Source organism: Heterocephalus glaber, unplaced genomic scaffold, assembly GCF_053883595.1.
Source record: "Heterocephalus glaber isolate CG9 unplaced genomic scaffold, H.glaber_assembly_v1.0 deba00001606, whole genome shotgun sequence".
In the NCBI taxonomy this organism is placed as follows: Eukaryota; Metazoa; Chordata; class Mammalia; order Rodentia; family Bathyergidae; genus Heterocephalus; species Heterocephalus glaber.
This window is the reverse complement of record NW_028258377.1, coordinates 27,656,651-27,677,815: the sequence shown is the minus strand read 5'-3', so window position 1 is coordinate 27,677,815 and position 21,165 is coordinate 27,656,651. Positions and strand designations below refer to the sequence as shown.

At 35.8% G+C, this 21,165-nt stretch overlaps 1 long non-coding RNA gene across 1 annotated transcript in view; it reads left to right on the top strand.

The window, feature by feature from the left end:
- LOC147822974 (uncharacterized) overlaps positions 1 to 21,165 on the top strand; it is a 206,723-nt gene that overhangs the window by 142,757 nt on the left and 42,801 nt on the right. The window contains exon 3 of the long non-coding RNA XR_015444802.1: positions 12,626 to 12,676. This is a non-coding gene — a long non-coding RNA (uncharacterized LOC147822974). The remainder of the gene's footprint in view (positions 1 to 12,625; positions 12,677 to 21,165) is intronic.

Here is a 21,165-nt window from a genome sequence, read left to right as displayed (position 1 = left end):
ATCATATACAAAAACAAAGTAAAAGTAGATCAGAGACATATATATGAGTTAAATCATAAAACCCTTAGAAGAAAATATAGGAATAAACCCCTATGATCTTGGGTTAGGAAATGTTTCTTAGATATGACATAAGAAGTATATGTGACAAACTAAAAATAGATAAGTTAAACATCATCAGAATAAAAAATGTGATTCACAAAACACCAAGAATGAAGAAAATATTTGTAAATCATATTTCTAATAAGGAAATTGTATCCAGAATATCTAAAAAATTTATAATTTAACAGCAAAAAGGTAAACAACCCAATTATAAAATAGGTAAATGATCTGAGTAAATAGTTTTCCAAAAAAGAAACAGATGATCAATAAACACTTTCATGAAGTGATGGTCAGTATCATCAGTCATTAGGTAAGTGTTGATGAGTATGTATAAAACTTAATACCTTCATATATTTATGGTGAAAATAAAATGTGGTATATCCATACACATGACTTTTCAACCATAAAGAATGAAATACTGATTCATGCTACAATGTGGATAAACTTTGAAAACATTATGCTAAGTGAAAAAACAGCATAAAATGGCCACAGGTTGTGAATTTTTATGAAATGTGTAGAATAAGCAAGCCCACAGAAATAGGTGGATTAAACATTACAAGGTATTAGTGGGGAGAAGAAATTGGGAGGAGGAGTGACAATGAGGAATGGGTAGTTTCTAATTGGTAGGAGAGTTAATAAAAGTATTTTAACATTAGACAGTGGCTATAGTAGTACAAACCTGTAACTTTACAAAAATCTGCTGAATTGTATTATTTAAACTATGAATTTTGTGGTAGATTAATGATTTCTCAGTAATGTTATTTTAAAAATAAATACAGCAGGACCAGGGATTTAACTCAGTGGTTCTGCCTTCTGCCTCACAAATTCAAGGTCCCAAGTTCAATCCCTGGTACCAAAAAAAAAGCAGCAGTTTCATAAAATAGCGTAAATTGTTGAAAATATCACTGGTAACAATTAGCATAAATACTTGATAACATTGACACAATTAAAATATATTCGAGTGTTAAAATGAGATCAACTTCTTTAACTTATTGCCAAAGTATTTGTTAATAATTCATACTTAATTTGACCTGGAATTTCTCTTAGACTTCCTTATGCTCCAGAGATAGTTTCTGAAGTGTGATGAAGAGAACATATAAGATTTCATTCATAAAATACTGCCTGACATCCACAATCTTCTTAAATCAACATCTGACTTGTGAGGTAGATGGGGCACTACTTTAAACCACAAGAGAAGTGTCCCATGGATTCAAGAGCATGGGGAAGATAAACTTGTTCCTTTCTGTTTTCCTTTTAGAAATATTTCTGAGAAATTGAGATTAGCCATTACCATGAGAGTCCAGTTTCTCCAGTAAAGTTCTCTATCTTCAACTATAGAAAGACAATTTTGACCTCCAAAACTGCTGGTTTCTATTTGTAAGCATATTCACACCTGGCTTTGCCTACATCCTCTTCAGAACCCTCCAGTTGAGGTAAATTACTCTCAAGAAGACATTCTCTTCAAGACTTCATCTGGTAGGCCCTGTAGTAAATCCTTCAAGATTCTCCGGGGAAATCTAAACATAGAAATGTCTTATTTATCTCCTTAAAAAGTCACAGAAGAGATGACATCATCCAATGCACATTGTATTTGACTTCTGAATAATACCTATATCTATATCTGTATCTATATCTATATCAACAAAATTCTAGAAAATAAATCTCAAGAGATACCTCATATGCTAACAAACTTTGAGGATCTGGTATATCATTTTAGACATTTTGATAATTTTTATTTTTCAATAATTTTCTTAAGAAGAGGTTTATTTGTCTTTGCATTCTTCACAATAAGTTAACATTTAGAAAGTCTAAATTTGTTATAATTAAAATCAATAAAATCTAGCAATCACATATACACTGAGTGGATTCTATTGCTAAAGAATTAGTATAGAGCTTTATTTTTCAGGGCATGATTCCAGAATAAATGGATTTAGTGTGTAAGCATATTGCCAGTAGGCATTCTGAATATTTGGGAATTCAAAAGGAAAATTGACTATAAATAATGGAACTAGCAGAGTTTTTCTCCCATATTATGTTAGCAAAATGTGGACTCATAAATAAGATTGCCATTAGTATACATTAATACATGTGAAAATTCATCTGGGAACAGCAACAAAAAGAGTCCCTGAAAGTCATAAAAGCCATCTTGCAGTACACATAGCATACTTTAGGGTTTCCAAAATCCACTGATTCAAACATTTAGTACAGTATTTGCTTCCCACAATTTCTCTACCAGGTAAGCATTTACATATTAAAGGTCTCAATCTCATCATTTTACTAAGAAAACTGAGAGTTCATTTGCATTGTGCAAATAAAACAATTTAGCATATCCATTATCTCATATTCTTATTTTCTGTGCTAAAAACATTGAAAATCTATCCTGTTAGCAATGTTAAGTATATAATTTATTGTTATTGACTATCATGGTTGATAGATCTCCTGAACTTATTCCTCTGGTGACTGGAATTTATATCCTTTGACCTACGGATCCCCAGTCTCTACCCAGGTCAGCCCTTGGGAGTCACCAGTCTACTCTCTGCTTCTGTTAGTTCTACTCTTTTCGATTCCACATATCTGTGGATCATGTGTGATTTACCTTTCTGTGCTTGTCTTATTAAAGTTGGCATAATGTCCTCTAGAGGCATCCACGCTGGTGCAAGTGAAGTGACAGGATTTCATTCCTTTCCATAGCTGAATAATAATATTTCATATATATATAAAATTGTGGTATATATATATAATGTGGTGTATATATATATATAAAATGTGATATATATATGTGTATATATATATATATAAAAATGTGATATATATATGTGTATATATATATATATACACCACATTTTCTTCCTGAGAAATATGTGCTTTTAATGCTGACTTCTGTGAATAATGCTACAATGAATCTGGGAAAGTGAATATCTCTTGAACATACTATACTGATTTCATTGATAGTCAAAGACTAATACTCCATAAAATACCTATTTTCCACCTCATTTATGTATCTGATATGTTACATACACCATAACTGGCTCCTCCCCACTCTTCAAGACAAGTCATGCCCTAACTGCCATCTCCCATGTCATTCTCTGCAGGGTTTTTTGCTCCTTCATTTATAATCCCTGCAGCAGTTTATTTTTATAATAAATTTTTTTCCTGGAATTGACACAAATAAAGAGATTTATTTTAATGGCAATATTTGTTCCTTTTTTGGAACAAAAGAGATAGAGAAGGTGGGAATACCCTATAGATGAGCAGAGACACCAGGAAATGGAGAAACGAATAGTTTCCTGAATTCCCAATTGTCTTTGATACTTTTCTAGTCACTGGGACAAAATATCTGAAACCTCAACTTGAATGAGGAGAAATTTATTTTGGCTCATGTTTTTAGAGGTTTCTGTTCTTTAATGGTTGGCAGCATGGTGGAAGGGTTTGGTCAGAGGAAAGCTGCTCGCTTCACAGTGGCAGGAAACAGAGTCAAAGAGGGAGGTGGGGTGGGAGATAACCCCACACCCACAGTGACTGGCCTCCTTTGACCAGGTGCCACTTCCTGACAGCAAGTCAGCTATACTTATGAGGCTCTTGGGAGATGTCTAGATAAACCATAACACAGAGCTTTCCCATTGATGAGACAAAATAACTAAACTCAGTAACTTTAAGGAGAAGGGGTTTAATTTGGCTCATTGTTTCAGAGGTTTCAGTCTGTACTCAGCTGACTCCAGGTCGAAACTTCATGGTAGAAGGGCATGGTAAAGCAAAGCTGCCCTCTTTTTGGGCGCTAGGACAGGGGAAGAGTGCCACAGAGGAAAGGGCCAGAGACCAAATATAGTCCTTAAGGTTATGCCCCCATAAACCTTTCAGACATATCCAGAAATATGCTTTAGTAATTTCTCAAACCAACCACATTGGCAATCAAGATTAATCATCTTACTTTCTATTGTTCTTTGGGGACAATAATTATTCTACCCCATAGATGTGGTGGCTGAGTTTTCAGAAAGGTAATAACTCGTTCATGATGCTGAGTCAGAATAGCCTTTAGTCCACACTAAGATGCTTATATGGAGACCACACATGCTGACTCCAGAAAGAACTCGACTTTCTTTAGTACTCGATCAGTTCCATGGAAGCATGCAGGCTCAGGGAAAATACTCAAATACTTCCCACAACCCATATAATAATATCTACTATGTGCTAGGAGTTTTACTGAAAGATATTCTTCTCAGTTACAGAAATAAAACTGAGGTTAGAAGATCTATTCAAGTTTTCCTATCTAATAAGCAGAAGAATTTGAGTCTGTGGTTCTGGATTTAAAAGTCTATGCTCACTTTATTATGGCTCTAGCAATTTAGTGATTATAGTTGAAAATGAAATGCTGATGTTGAATTCTGCTTTCAAAATCATTTAGTCCATTTTCAATGGGAAATTTAGCAGCCAGAGAGGATAAATAGCTTGTCCATGGTCATATGACAAGTCAATAGATCTGGAAGAATTATGATCAGACTTCAATCCAAGTATTTTTTCCTAGGGTATGAGATGTCTTTATTTTGCCCTACAAACTATTTCCATCTACTCAACACCATTTCCAGATCTTTGAGGGAAGGATTGTTTCTTCAACTTTGCTGTATCTTTCTCTTCTATACCCCTTCTCCATTGTTTAGTTGTCAACGTCCAGGAATTACTGAAATAATATTACCAGCATAGTCTTAGTCTTGACACTGTTGATATCTTATTTCCTATCATCCTCTGCTGCTTGTAGAGGGAAAGGGATGGGGGTATTCTGTGCATTATAAATGGGTGGCAGTGGCACCTTTCCACACCCAAAGCCATCCTCAGATAAGGCTGATTGTCTCTTATTTATGTGAGAGGGGTGCAGGGGATCCCCTCCTACTGAGTCACTGCTGATCCCCTTCAACAGAGAATCACTGCTTTCAGTTTGCAAATTGTTCAGAAAATATTTGATTGTTTTTTTCCTAACTCTCAGTTCTTTGGCAACTCTGTCACTATCTTACATAATATGCTCAAAGTTACCAAGAACAGATGATGTAAACTCACCCATAGATTTCCTTCTGTTTAGCTCCTACTACCACAAAGTTAAATTCATAGAAGTTTCTGAGAATATTAGCCAACATTAATGATCTTTTAACAAACATCTTTTTCTATCTTTTTCCAATTTATATGTTTCAAGATCTCATGTACTTGAAATCTTCAAAAGTGCGAAGTTGGAATTTTATTATCCCTTTCACAGATGAGCAAACTGAGGCCAAGACGGATGAAAAGAGTTGGTTCAAAAAGGAAGTTATATGGTTGTTCAATTATTGAATGTTCTGATATATTTCAAAAAAGCAGAAACTATGTGTTTATTGTTTTTTTTAGTTCACATCTTTCCCCCCAGCGTATAATATGGCACATGGTACATACTATGTGCTTCATGAATGATGAAGGAAGGAAAAATGAAAGGAAGAAGGAAAATTAATATTCAAAATCACATCTGTCTGATTTCAGAATTTACCCTCTTTAAATACTCCTTTATCATCTTTCTGTAAAGCCCTCTGAGGACACCTGGCTAAGTGCCAATAGCTTAAGGGGTCACTTGTAATTAGAGAAAGTTCAAGAGTGGAAGACGTGGAAGCAGGAGAAAAGAAGTAATCTGGTTGCTCTCCACTTGGCCTGGGAGCCAAATAGGTTGCACAGCCTGTTCAGTGGAAGAGGTCCAAATACAGAGTGAGTCATCATTTGAGTTTGGAATCAGACGAATCTCATTCAAACTGTAGACGGCTTTAAAGCAAATCTGTAACTCCATTCCCATAGCTAGATGGCTGCAGCTCCTTTCATTTGGATTCTATTCTAACATTGATAGGGATTCATGCAAAGATTCTGCCTTCTAGATCCCCTTGCTCTCAAACTGTTGCTTGCAAACTTATTTCTCCATCTTCTTTTCTGATAGATTCTCACTGCTGCTGAGGCCAGATGCTCACACAATATGCTTGTAGCAGCATTCCTGGCAGGCTGTTCTTCACAAAGCCTGTCTTGTTTATGGCCTTTCCAGCTGACTGGCTGCTCTAAAGCTCACCCAGGCTTCAGAATTGGGAGAAGACAAATGCCTATAGGTTTGAGTCTTTCAGGGTCAGGTCAAAATTAGTGGGATAAAAAGCATGGTTAGGACATTCATAGTTTCATATTAACACAAGAAAATGACAATAGCAGCAGGAGCATCTTGGAACATTGTCATAAAATGCATAAAATCAGCAAACCATTGCTGAAAACCACTGAGTTAGCTGGTACAACCAAGAGATGTGTGAGGACACGGTTTGTTTCTTCTAGACCAATCACACACATGAAATTAGACTTTTAATGGGATTGAGTCAAATGATCTCAAGCATTGGAAAGGAATTTATTGACTCATGTAACTGAAAAGTCTTGGCCTTCTGTAATAGATGGATATAGGCACTAAATAATGCCATCAAGAATTTCTCTGGGCCCTCTGCTTGGAAAAGAAAATATCTGTCTCTTAAACTCCATATCAGTCTCCCCAGAAAGAACTCCAACTAACCTGTTGGTGACATGTCCACGCTCGTACACAACATGGAATTTAGAGGGACTAGTTGATTGCTTTCCAAAGCACACTCTGGGCTACAGAATTTGGGAGACCTTGATTGATCGTCCCACCTGTATGGGGAGGGCTTTTGAAAGGATCTCTTCAGTTGCTCATTCCAAATGGGATGCCAAGCAGTTGAGTTGAGTCTCATAGTTCTTTGTGACTAGGATGCAGACTGCAGTACTTTCATCCAGATCAGTCATTTCAAACATTTTCCTTCACTTTTGTTATCAAAAGTGGAATTTTCTCTCTGGTTATTTTCCACTGTGTTTTTTACATCAGAGCTAGAACTTATTTTTTACTAGTTTTTTTTACTCCTAGGCCCACTCATTTAGGAATACTGGCTGCCTTTTTAGTAGATCAACTAGGTAAATCTGGTGAAAGAAAATTCAACAAAAAATCAACACTTTTAAGATTTAGTTCTTGCTTCTTTTGTTTCTTATGTTATCTGAGATGAAAAAAATCTTGGTTCATATTCTTTTTTTTCTCACTTTTCAGGTCAGTAAACCTATAATGAACTTATCAGACAGCTCTCCATTAAATAAGTAAAAGTTGTCAATTCAAGACTTTGCAACTTAACTTTGTTTTCTTCATTATTGGCCACACAATCTGTATTTTTGATTTATCATTTTCTATCTTGAGTTTTATTAAATATCTATGAGATAACTAGAAATTTAAAAATATTCACAAATTTGCAAAGTAGAATAATGGTTAACCACATTTTATTGTCAGCAAAAATAAAGGAAAAAGTGGAAACAGCTTTTGTAAATGAGGAGAGGAAGAAGGCTTAAAGGGAAGGTAGGGCAATGGGAAAACATAATTAAGATGTATTATGTAAAGGTACAAATTCTCCATGATGAATGCCATCATTAGGTATGGAAACATGTAGTAATAGAAAAAAATAAATTTTAAAAACTTAACTTATTCAAGCAAGACCTTGGAGCTAATAAGGAATGAGCTGGGATTCATACCAGACTCTTCTGGCTCTGAGCCCATCCAATCAACTTTTAGGACCCCACATCGTTTATTTGTGAGACACTATGTCTTTTTATCTTGTGCAGAGATGTCTTGGCGTTGACTAGATTTTGTTAAAACAACTAAGTGAAGCCCTCTTAAATAAGGGATGGTATGTGAGTTTTGGTGAGACTGCAGAATACTGGTCATTTAAAACTTCTAGGCCTATATTTGAAATCTCTCACATCACATTTTCCCTTCTCTCACCTTAGTTAATAAATGGATGAACATGATCAGTGCATTAATACCACAGAAAATCTATCCGAGGTTGAAATAAAAGCTGAATCACTTTATTGCTTTCCTCCCTTTACAAAATAAGGATTCAATAATTAAATATGAGAGAGAATAGGAGAAAGCAGAATAACCTCTGAGTGGTTGTTTAAAAATATTAGGTTCTAATTTCACAGATCATAATTTGGTGGCTAAGAATGGGAGTAGGCGAGGTGACTGAGAATCAAGTGTCCATCACTTGTGAAAAATTCTTGTCTAGGAACTCAGAGATTAACTTGATTCTCACTTGATGTTTCTTCCATGGTTAATCTGAAGTTTAGCGATTGTAGTCTACAACTGCTAGATTATATAGAAAGACAGTGTAACAATAACAGAAAGGATTACCCGCTAATGCCAATAGAGTTCTCAGGCTTGTATGACTGCAGAATTTCTCCTGCAAAAATTACAATAGTTACCTAAGTCTATTTCCTCAATTTCTTCCATTATTTAGAAACTCAAAACCGAGTTTCATTGTCCTTAGGTACAACTCTATAATATATGCATAATAATCATTGGGAAAATATAAGGTACACTGACATAGATAAATGTGTGTTATTGTTGATCATTTATTAATAGAGAAAAGCAAAGAGTTTAGCTAAAGATAATTAAGAATAATACAAGTTTTCTTATATCCTTCAGGAAAGACCAGCTGGGAGTACTGGTTCAGTTGTAAGCTGCCTGTCATTTTAGAGCTCAACTTTGTTTTTTTTTTAGCTCAACTTTGTTTAACTTGGTATCCCACTGTTATGGTTTATATCTAAATGTCTCCTAAGCCTCATGTGCTTATAAATCGGGTGTTTGAGGGGTGGTGATTGGATCATTGGATCACTGAATTAGTCCACTGATGAGTTCCCAGCTAAATATGATGTTGGGAAGTGAACCTGTGTTGGAGAAGGTGGATCACTGTGGGCATGGCCTGGACAGGTCTGTCTCCTTCGTTCTTCTCTTGATTGCTCTTTCTGTTTCCTACTGCAATGCCATGAGCTCTTTCTCCTCTGCCATGCCTCTCTGCCATGCCTTCCTGCCTTGGAGACAGCTGAGGATGAAACCTCTGCAAACTGTGAGCCAAAATGAAACTTTCCTCCTTAAAGCTGTATGTGTTAGGTATTATGTCTCCGCAATGAGAAAGTAAATAAGACACTGAGAAATGTATCTATTTTCAAATCTGCCATTTCTAGGCTGCTCACAGAAAAAGAAATTAAAGTGGGCAATAAACCTATGAAATGTTTGATCACACTAACAGTCAAATAAATCCAAAACAAAATGGTTATCTTTTCATAAATGACAAACTGGAAAATGTTTTAAGATTAACCAATATAGCATTGTTGGAGGGAATTGGGTAAGCAGGTACTCTCATTTATGGATGATAAGAAGCATGACATGCTGACGCGTATAACATTTTTCATGTAATTTTCACATGTGTTGCTACATCATACAGCTGTGAAATGTAAAATTCTAAATTTCAAACATTAGAGAAGAATTTATGGCAGAAATATAACCAATAATCATCTCATTCTAGATCACTGTATTCTCAAGGGCAGCGAGAAGGATTGAGGTTGTTCACTTAAATTTATAGTTCCTAGCTGGTTATTGGTAAGTGATGGTGCCAATGATAATGATCATGATACGAATTTATATATAATGATTATTTACCAGTGTCAGAAATTCCATATTTTCCATTAGCAGTAAATTCTGAGACTTTTTTAAAGGCAGCAGATGCACTACTCTTGTGTAACTGAACTCCTTTCCACTTGTATTTAAATATATTCCTACTTGTTTTGGTCCCTTTTTAAGCAATAAGATAAATCCTGTACAAAGTCAACTTCTATGAACCAAACTATCTTAGTTCTACACGATTTGTGACAGTTTCTGCACAGCTTCATTCTCTTCTTCTGTTTTTCCTTTATTCTCCTCCACGGTTTCTGCTCTCCACATAACATCCTGAGTCTAACATATTGCTCTTGTATGAAATACAAGTCTTACCCTAATCAGTGTACTTGTAGACCATGTGGTGTGATACACAGACACTTTTCACACCAGGAAACATGGGTTTTTGAAATTTCATAATCTAATAGATCTAATCAGAAAATGGAAAGATGTCCCTTGCTCCTGGATAGACAGAACCAATATTGTCAAAATGGCCATACTTCCAAAACTTGTACATATTCGGTGCAGTCTCAATCAAAATACACACAGCATACTTTAAAGAAAATAAACCTGAAATTCATATGGAACCAGAAAAGACCCTGAGTAGTAAAAGCAATTTTGGGCAATGGGAGGAAAGTAGGTGGTATAGCAATACAAGACTTCAAGCTATATACCAAGCAATAGTGATAAAAACAGCATGGACCTGGAACAAAAACAGACACTTGAATCAATGGAACAGAATAGAGGATACAGACACCTCCCCAGACATATTCAACTATTTGATCTTTGACAAAGGGTCTGAAAGCATATTTTCGAAGAAAGAGAGCGTATTCAACAAGTGGTGCTGGGAAAACTGGTTATCTGTTTGTAGAAGGATGAAAATGGGCCCTTATCTCTCACCATATACTAAATTAAAATAAAAATGGATCAAAGATAAATATTAAATTTTCTGGAAGATAAAATAGGTCAGACACTTGAAGACATAAGTCTAGGAAAGGATTTTCTAAACAGAACCTCAATCACACAAGAAATAGCAACAAGAATCAACAAATGAGATTATATCAGACTAAAGAGTCTGAGTCAGGTAAAGTACAAACAAAGAAAACAATAATGTATGGATAGAAAAAGACAAGGGTACAGTAAAAGAATCAATCAGTAGAATGAAGAGAAAAGCTACAGAAGAGGAAAAAATTTTGCCAGTGACTCCTCAGAAGACTAATATCTAGAATTTATAAAGAACTCCAAAAATTAAACCACTTAAAATTAAAGACCCAGTGAAGAAATAGGCTAGAGAAGTGAACAGATATTTCAGAGAGGAAGAAATATAAATGGTTAACAAATATTGAAAAAATGTTCAACGTCTATGACCATTAGAGAAATGCAAATTTAAAAAATGCCAATATACCATTTTACTCCAGAAAGAATGGCAATCATTAGGAAATCATACAATAACAAATGCTTGCATGGCTGTGATGAAAAAGGAAATCTCCAGTGTTGGTGGGAATGGAAAGTAGTACAACCATTATGGAAAACAGTATGGTTATTTCTCAAAGAATTGAAATTTGAAATTCCATACAATCCAACTATTCCTCTGCTAGATAGCTTCACCAAAGAACTTATGTCATACAACAGCAATAAATGCATACCAATGTTTATAGCAACACAACTCATAATAGCTAATTCCTGGAAGCAGACTGTATACTCATCAACAGATGATTGAATGAACAAAATGTGGTATCTAAATACAATGGAATACTACTCTGCTATTAAGAATTACAAATTTGAGGCATTTGTAGGAAAATAGAAAATGTAATACTGAGTGAAATAAATCTGACACACAAGCTTAAATACTGTATGGTATCTCTTATTGGAGTGAGGTAAAGTACAAACAAAGAAAATGATAATGGATGGATAGACAGGGACAAGGGAACAGATCTTGTCCAATAGGAAAGTGGCCCAAAGGAACAAGGATGAGGGGTGAGGAGGAGAGAAAGGGGAAATGAGCGGAATAAAGATGTGCCATATACAGGATCCCAATAACTGCAATCAAACACTATATTCCATAATATGAGCTAAGACAATTAATTTGAACAAGTATGAAAAAGAGGGGTGGGGGAAGGGGATTAGGAAAAAACAATCTGTAATATGGGGCCAGGGATTTAGTTCCATGGTTCTGCCACCTGCCTTGGAAGCGCAAGGTCCCGAGTTTGATCCCTGGTGCCAAAAAACTGTAATATATACATGTAACCACTCCCCATGATGATCGTAAGCTGTGTGAATTGCAAACATGTACTAATAAAATAAAAATTTAAAAAGAGATAAAAAGTTTTCACAGTCTAAGCAATTAATGTCTCTCCTGATCAAATAGAAGATGAATTATAAACAAAGCAGACAGAAGAAAGAAGACAAAAGAACTCTTTCCCCTTACCTATGCAAGTGGTCACCAGCTTATGGTGGTTTAATTTAATGATTTCTTTATGATAAGACAAAAGCAGTACACATTCAGCAGAAACAATGGTGCAGAGTTTGAATTCAGACCTATTCCTGCGCTGGCTTCTCTTATGTGCGATGCTGAGCAGCAGGTTTGTGTCCCAGCTCCCTATCAGCCGTGTTATGGAGTAAACAGCTGACACTCCACAGTGTGCAGCACTCCTGAACTCTGGGGCTCAGCTGGTTACTTGTACTGTATCAGCGAGTGAATTATGTGTTTTTGCCTTAAGCCAGCTTGAATTAGGTTTCTGTTACTTGCGCTGCAAAAACCCCCAACTAATATAGAAATGATAAGAAACTATAAGATGAATGACCAAGATATCAAACCCTAAAATGAATGAACTAGAAAGTAGTAAAAGATAGGATGGGTAGGAGGATTAAAAGGAATGGAATCTGTTTTAATCCACTGGAGCTGCCATGCAAAATACCCTAGATTAGATGGTTTAAACAACAAAATCTTAACTTTCTCATGGTTCTAGAAGCTGGAGCTAGCTGATTTATTTCTTGTTGCAGGCTCATTGATGACTTCCTTTTCATCATGCCCTCATGGAGCCTTTTGTTGGGGTATGTATTCTTAAGTCACCAAGCCAATTATAAGGACCCCATCCTTATGACACTTTCTAGCCTTCATTACCTCCCAAGAGCCATATATTCAATTACTATCACTTTGGAGGGTATTCAACATATGAATCTCAGGGACACATAAGCATTTAGTCTATCTGTTATGTTTAAAAATGTTATTATTAGATGTTATGTTTGCAGTACATAATGATTATATTTATCTTGGGGAGTTTTTATGTGTACTTAACACATTTTTTTTTGTCCCTTCACCTTCCCATCCCTTTGTGCTTCCTCCAACTCTTGTTCCCTCTCTCATTTGAAAAAGATCTTACTACTTCCTACAGTCTATCTTCTTTTGCTCTTCATTTATACTTGGATTGTTCATATAAGAGAAATGCAATATTTAAACTTGTGTGTCTGATTTATTTCCCTACCATTATGGTCTTGAGGTGCATTCATTTTCTACAAGTGATTCAAGTTTATCTTTCTTATAGCAGAGTAATAATTCATGCTGTATAAATCACATTTTCTTGTTCAGTTCATCTGTGGATGGACATGTACATTGTTTCCAAGATTTAGCTATTATGAATTGTGTTGTTATAAAAATGGGTATGTATGTATTACTATAATATGACGACTTTAAAACTTCTAGGAAGACAGGAGGGGAATAGCTGGGTCAAATGGAATTTCTATTTTTAGTTTATTGAAGAATCTCTTCACTAATTCCATAGTGATTGTACTACTTTAAATTCCTACTGACAGTGTAGAAGGGTTCCATTTTCCCCGCATTTGTTATTATTTGTTTTCTCGATGAAGGCAATTCTTTCTGGAGTGACATGGTACCTCAGTGTTGTCTTAATTTCATTTCTCTAATGGCCTGAGAGTGATGTTGAACATTTTTTTCATATATTCATTTGTACTAAGACATAGGCATAAACAAGAACTTTTTGAACAGGACTCCAATGTATAAGAAATAATACTAAGAATCAACAAATCGGATCATATCAATTTAAAAACCTTCTGCACACTAAAGGAAATAACCAATAGAGTGAAGAGACAACTTACAAAACGTGAAAAAAAATTTACCAGCAATTTTTCAGACTTCTAGAATATATAAAGAACTCAAAAAATTAACCCAAATAAAAGAACCAATCAAAAATGGGTAACTGAAATGTATATGTACATAACTGTCATGAGTCAATAAATAAGAATAGTAATAGCTGGCATCTGTTTATTGTTCACTTTCTGTGCTGAATATTCTATATCTCATTGTATCAATCCTCACAAAGAAATGAATGAGATGGGTAATAATATTTTTATCCTGTTTATTGATGAGAAAAAAGCAAGTAGAGTTTAGGTAATTTGGCTGAGGACTAATACTATAAAGGGTTAGGGCTTCAGCTCTAACAAGAGCGAAACTGAAACCCTTACTCTTAACTATGATACTTTATTCTGTTGAAAATATTTTATTTTCCTTACCTGCCTTTGCCATTGAAATTGTATTAATTCTATAGCACTTATAGCATTCTGTGTGAATAGTCAACCTGCCTAGGTCTTTTCAAATGTTTAAAATATATTTTCTAAAATGGACACTTTTGATTTTTAAATATATTTTGTGCCTTAAAACAGAAGCAAAGATACTTATGCAATGATTGTCATCTACTGAACACTCTATGAGTTCCTGCCTTCAATAACGCATAATGAGAGGGACCAGGAGTTTATTTTTACTATGGCTACTTGTGCTGAATTTCTAACTCTTTGGGAGAAATGAATTTCTGTGGAGCAAAAATAATGGAGTTTATAGGAAATTATCTCAAAACCATGTTTCCATACAGTCTCAGAAAAAATTATTTCCATCCTAGTGTCTGAAAGTGAGGGGTTATATACAGTTTAAGTACCTATAATAGGATGTTGAATCACTGGTGTGTTAGGTTACTTTTCTCTCATTGCTGAGACAAGATACTTGACAACCAAAGTTAAAGGGCAAAGAATTTATTTGGCTGACAGTTTGTAGAGGTTTCAGTCCATAATCAGCTGGCTCCAAGACAGGGTGACAGAGGGGGCAACAGTTTATAGGGGCAGAAGACAGCAAAAGCAACAAGAATTGTCTTTCTACCCCCTTTCTCCCATCCAGACTACCAGGATTAGGAAGGTGCCAAACCAATCACTCAAGTGTAGTGGTTTAGTAATCACACACCCTTAATCCCAGCATCACACACTTTATATTTATCCACTTCTGTAAAGAAAGTCCCACCTCATTGCTTGAGGCTTTGCGGGGAGATCTATACACAAGCCATTAAACTAGTAAGAAAAAAGTTGATTATTACATACAGTTGCTACTTCTGGGAAGGCTAGAGAAATTGAAAATTCAGAATTAGGGTGGGAGAGGAAGACAAAGCCAAGTGAAAATATTTCTGTCACTGTAAAATACAATAATGCAATTTAAAAAGCAATGATGTAATAATAAAATACTACAAACAACTGTTTTTCATGACTTAAAAGAATAAGCATTTGCTCTTGGCTCATAGGACTGCTGGTCAGTCAAGGTGGCTCTGATATAGGCAGCATTTTGTTTGTGGACCTACTCTTTTTAGTCTTTCTTTTTGGGTTCAGTGGCTTCCAGAGACATTCCATTCTTACAGGGGTGGCAGAGCCAGGGCAAACCATCTGGAAGAGATTTAGGGGAGGAGTCTTCCTTGCTTCTTTTTAGTTTCTAATGGTTGCTGGGAATCCTTGGCATTTCTTGGTTAATGGCAACATAATTCCAGTCTATATCCTTTTTAACATAGCCATGTTCCCTCTCTGTCTCTTTGTCCAAATTTCCTTTTCTTTCAAGGTCACTAATCATTGGATTAGGGTCTACCTTTACTCAGTAAGACTGCATTTTAACTTGATTGCTTTTGTAAATATAATAATTTTCTTTGTATTTCCCAGACTTCATAGCCACATAGGCTATTTCTCTTGCATGAAATATACTCCATTTCCTCTGCTGGTCCCATGTTATGGATTCCTCAAGGCCTACCTCACACATTTGCATTCTGCATTACATTGTAAACTTCTTGCACATAGGTTTTGGGGACCTACATTTTCTATACTACCTGCCATTTTGTTAGTAGTTAAAAATAGATTTTTGAATTTACTTTAACCAAGAAAAAGTATTCAGTGATTTCTCTGGCAGAAAACTATCTAAGCTGAATTCCAGTCATAAGAATTTTGCCCTCTGGCATAGTGTGCAGGAAACCATGCCCTTCCCTTGGAAAGCAGCTTAAAGGGAGATGGCATTGAAATAAAGAGCTTCTATTTAGTATTCTAATAAATGATGCTATTAGGTATGATTTTTTGGAGATAACTCTAATTGGAGTCATGTGTTATTCAGAAGTCATTAAAGGTGTCACTTAGGTTAAAAAAAATTCAAACTTATCTTTTTGATTGCATCTGTAATTATAATGCATTAACAGGGCAACTACACAGAAGCCTTATGTGCTTTTGACATTAAAATATAGTTGTTAAAACAATAAAAATGACTCTTGCTGTGGCAGCTAAATGCATATTAATTACCTTAGCATTTCCATACAGTCAATCTAGTGTCGCAATGTGTTACAGAAAAATGTTTTAAAAGTTTAATTTATAGATTCAGGCAGGTGATTCAAGGTTCTTTCTCTATATTCAAACCTGGATCAGTTTCCAAAATTTCCATTAGATACCAAGCTGACCCTAAGCTATGCTTGAACATTTTTGGAGTTAAAAGAAAAGTTTGACCATCAGTCCCCTATTTGACCTTCCCCTCTTATTTATTAGGTTGTGAAAGAGGCTTAGGAGTGAGTCAGCTTTAGAACCTGGGCTATTTTCATTGGCAGGGCCACACTGCGTACTTTAGTTCTGGAATGAATTAACCCTGTGCTAGCCTGCCTCCTCATGTTAATGAAGCAGTTTTCTCATAAAGACTTTTGTGTGACTGATCTTCAGAATCAAGAGGCAAACATGAAAATCAAGCCAGCTTGGAACTTTCATGTTCCTGAAAATCCAGGCTGAACTCTCTGCATGATTCCGTGATACTATCTAACCTGAACTTAATCTTCCAATATTTTATCTCTGCTTCCATTTGCATTGGCTCAGTTCCCAAGCAGACTGTATCCTAATACTAGCAGCAAAAATGCTGAAAGTGTCAAACTTACCTCCTACCCTATCCCCAAATCCAGCCAGAACAAAGATACATCTCACAGCACACAGAGAAGTCTCAGAAATACCTGCCATTTTTTGGATGGAGTTGGCCACTTATTTATTTTCCAGAAAACACTGTGATCAGGTAGGGCATATGTCCATTGGGGAACGAGCCTTAGTACTAATAAGGATTATGGTTTAAGGAGGCCAGTTTATCAGAGCAGGAGTGGGGCAGTAAAGGAGTCTGACCCAATGGCAGAGAGTATTTTGTTTCTGACATTGTTTATCATTTAGGACTTATGGTGATTAAAAAAGAACAACTTGCAGTCAGTTTTGCTATTGTTTATAAAACCTTTTCAGACAATATATCTCCTTGTTTTCCACATGGAGAGAACTCTTGTCATATATAGCTTCTCAAGCTTTGAGAAGCCATTGTCCTTAAGAAAACATAAACAAGGAAATATAAGAAGCATCCATTGTAAATTTAGATGCAGAAATTGAAGGTGACTATTTAATAATATCTCAGTGCATACTGCTCCTTCCACTTTACAGTATGCTTTCACATAGATATCAAAAATCATGTCTTCTATATTATAGATGAGGACTGAGTATTGGAGAGTTGAAATAAAGTTCTTGAGGTCATCGCAAATTAAAGCCTGTATCTGGTTTTTCTGACTAACTTTCAGGCTTTCCATTCACAATCTAAATCAAACATTACAATCTCATTTTCATTGCCAGTCCTTTTCTTCTAATGGGCATTAAGGTCAAGAGAAGAGAAAGTCTTGAGTTAAAAATAAACATGATACATGGAAAGGTGAGGCATGGGGTCAATAAAAATCAGGATAAAAGTCCCATAATAGAAGCTTCCATTTTCAGAGGAATATTAGTAACCTCTTTATTCTAATAACTGAATAACTGCATATTTATTTTTCTCAGTAAGCCCTGCATATTCCTAAGCATCAGTTCTATTATTATTATTTAAAAGAACAGGTCTATAATTTTTTTTCTTTCCATCTAAGACACTGTTTGCATTAACTGATGACCTTTGTAAAGAATAAAATTTCTAACAAGAACCTTAATGTGATAACTCAGAAAGGTTTATTGTTATTGTTGTTGTTATTTCCTGGTACCAGGGATCAAAACCAGGACCCTGCACTTGCAAGGCAGGTGTGGTGCCACTGAGCTAAATCCCAGGCCCACAACTCAGAAAGTTTTAAGAAGCCAGGCATGGTGGTACATACCTGTAACAGAGCACTCTGGGAAGCTGAGGCAGGAAGAAACCAAGTTTGGGCTCAGCCTAGGCAGCTTATCAACTTAGGAAGACCCTGTTTAAAAACATTAGAAAGGGGTAGGCAAATAACATACTGAGAAGATTCTGTGCTTACTATTCAATACTGCAGAAAAAACAAGTTTTAAGACACTGACATTACCAGGCTAAATGAGGATTCTTAGGGATTTTTAACAGTGTTCTCAAAATTTGAAGTTGGTGGTCATGATATTTACCTAGAAATGCTTATAAAAATACAAAACTACACCAACCCTTACTAAATTGGAAATATTGGCTGTTACCAAAGCTATATTCTTTTTATAAAGTACCCAGTACTTTATAAAGTACTACCAGTATATAAATACTGGCTGTATTGGAAAGGTATTTAGTTATTGAAATCATCCATCCATCCATCCATTCAATATTTGTAAACTACTTCATATTTGAAAAATAACGTGTATTTTTCTACATTAGAAAATAGCAGCAAAAAAGGCAGAAAGGACCCATACCCTAAGGATGCACATTCTAGCAAGGAAGAAATACTGCAACCAACATAAAGAATACATTTTCTGTATGACAGCGTCCATAGAGAAAATAAAAGATAAGCTGGGACTGGGAAGTGAGATGTTTGAGAGTAGAGGGAAGGAAGCAATTCTAAATAAGATGGTAAAGATAGGTCCTAGTGAAAAACTCAAAAGAGGTGAGGGAGTTAAGCACATTCTGGAAAGATGGTTCCAGAGACTGGGAACAGAGTAGAAATTCTGGAAGGGAGTATACCTTGCTTATTATAGTTGGACACTGAGGTCTCCGTGGCTGGAGCTCAGAGAGCCAGGAGAATTGGCATCTGGGTAGCAAAGTATTGAGCATTAGGCTATATGTGGACTGGGGAAGTTTTAAGAATTTTTTTCTTTTGTTCTGATTGAAATGGGAAGCCATTATTTTAAAACGCAAAGCAATTCCATAATGTGATGTTTTTTAAATAAAGAGATTACTCTGGCTGCTAAACTGATAACACTGGGTAAGGAGGCAAGTATTGCAGCAGAAAGTGCAATTAACACACTGTGGAAAGAATTGTTACAATATTAAAGTGACTTAGACAAGAGTGGTAATGGGGGAGGGGTGTACTTATATTTTAGATATATTATGAAGTGACAGATATTATAATTTTCTGATGCGTTAGGTGTAAAGCGAGAAGAAAAAAAGTAAAATATGGGTTCAGAGTTCTTGGCCATAGTAACTGAAGCTGCTATCAACTTTGGGAGAAAAATAAGTTTTGAATATTTTATGTTTGGGATATGTATTGGACATCTAAAACACAATATCAAGAAGTTGCTTGGGCTTTTGAAGAGAGGTATGGAGAGAAGATGTAAATTAAAGGCATTTCAACATAAAGATGTTGGGGAGAAGGTTGGAAATTAGCGAAGAGTTGTGAGATGAGACAACTAGTGAAGTAGGAACAAAGCCCAGAGACAGCTAAGTAGAAGGTTGCTCCCATGAGCAAGGTGTCTACTATTAAATAATGATTGCTGGCACTTAGCACTGTACAGTAATACACTCAGGTTTACTCTTAGTTCTGCAGAACACCTGTATATTATTCAGATATTTCAAAATAGTTAAAAAGGATAAGTGTGATCATTAATTGTCATGTATTAATTTGTCTCGAGTAAGAACCACCTAGCAAATTGCTGTATTCTGGCTGTGTCTGTGGACGACTGAATGTAGGCCAGCAAACTGAGTGGGAGGAAGACCCACCTGGATATAGGTGACACCAACCAATGGGCTTGTAGCTTGGACAGAATAAAAAGGGAAAGAAGGACGAGTTTGTCTTTTTAGAAGAGGCTTCAGTCTTCATCACTGCTTTTGGACATTGATCTCCAGTTCCTTCAGCCTTTCAGTGCAGACTTTTCAGCCTTCCTAACCAAACTTCCACCTGTGACTCTGCAGTGAGTTTCCAGGCCTTTGTCCATTGACTGCTACTGCATCCCCTGGCTTTCCATGCACAGATGGCCATTTTAGGTTCTTCTGTCACTGATCTGGCAGATAGTCATTGGGATGCTTCCACTTCTGATCTTGTAAACCTACCCGATAAACCCCTTGTATAATCATGCGTGTAGTTTATATTGAATCTGTTCCTCTAGAGAGCCACAACTAATACAATATGCTCTGTGTTGAAGAGGATGCTAGATACTAGGAATAAATCAACTTTTGAATTAAGAAATCTCTCCCAAATGAAGTGATATCTAACTTTTTACTAAGAAAAAAGTGTATAGAGACAGATTAATGAGAGAGTTTGAGGGGTGAGGAAAAGTTTTCAGGAAGAAGAAACAATAAGTACAAAGGACTACAGGTAAGAGCAAACAGTGTCTCCATGAAATCAAAAATGATGCCACTTGGAGGGAGCTAAGGGGTTCAAGGGAAAATGGAAGAAACAAGATCTAAAAATAAGCAACAAAGTGATCACAATGTGGTTGCCATGAAAAGTTTAAGTTTTTCCTAAGGTCAAAGTAAAAAGTTGGGAGGATTTAAAGCAGGGAAGTGACATGATCATATTTACATTCTGAAAACATTTTCTTGGCTATGTTATAGGACAAAGTCTAGTGTGATGGTTAATTTAACGTGTTAGTTTAGCCAGGCCACATTGTTGTGATATATAATCAAACATTATTCTAGATGTGTCACATGGGAGCATTTAGCATTTAAATTGGTGACATTTGCGGAAAGTAGACACCCTTTACATGTGAGTTGATGATGTTCCATCAGTTGAATACCTGAATGGAACAAAGCCCTGACCTCCCTTGTGCAAGAAAGAGTTCTCCCAGCACATGGTCTTTGAACAGCCACAACACTGGCTGTTCCTTGGTTCTTCAGCCTGTTAGTCCAATTTGCAGATTTTGGAATTGCCATCCTCCATAATCATGTGAGTAAATTTGTTATAATAGAGCTCTGCATATTGGTATACAGGTGTGATCAAAATATGCAGTGAAGGTCTACATTTAAAACTTATTACAATAAAAGATAGGTTGGCATTAATCCCCCTCAAAATAATCTCCCTTGCTTTGAACAC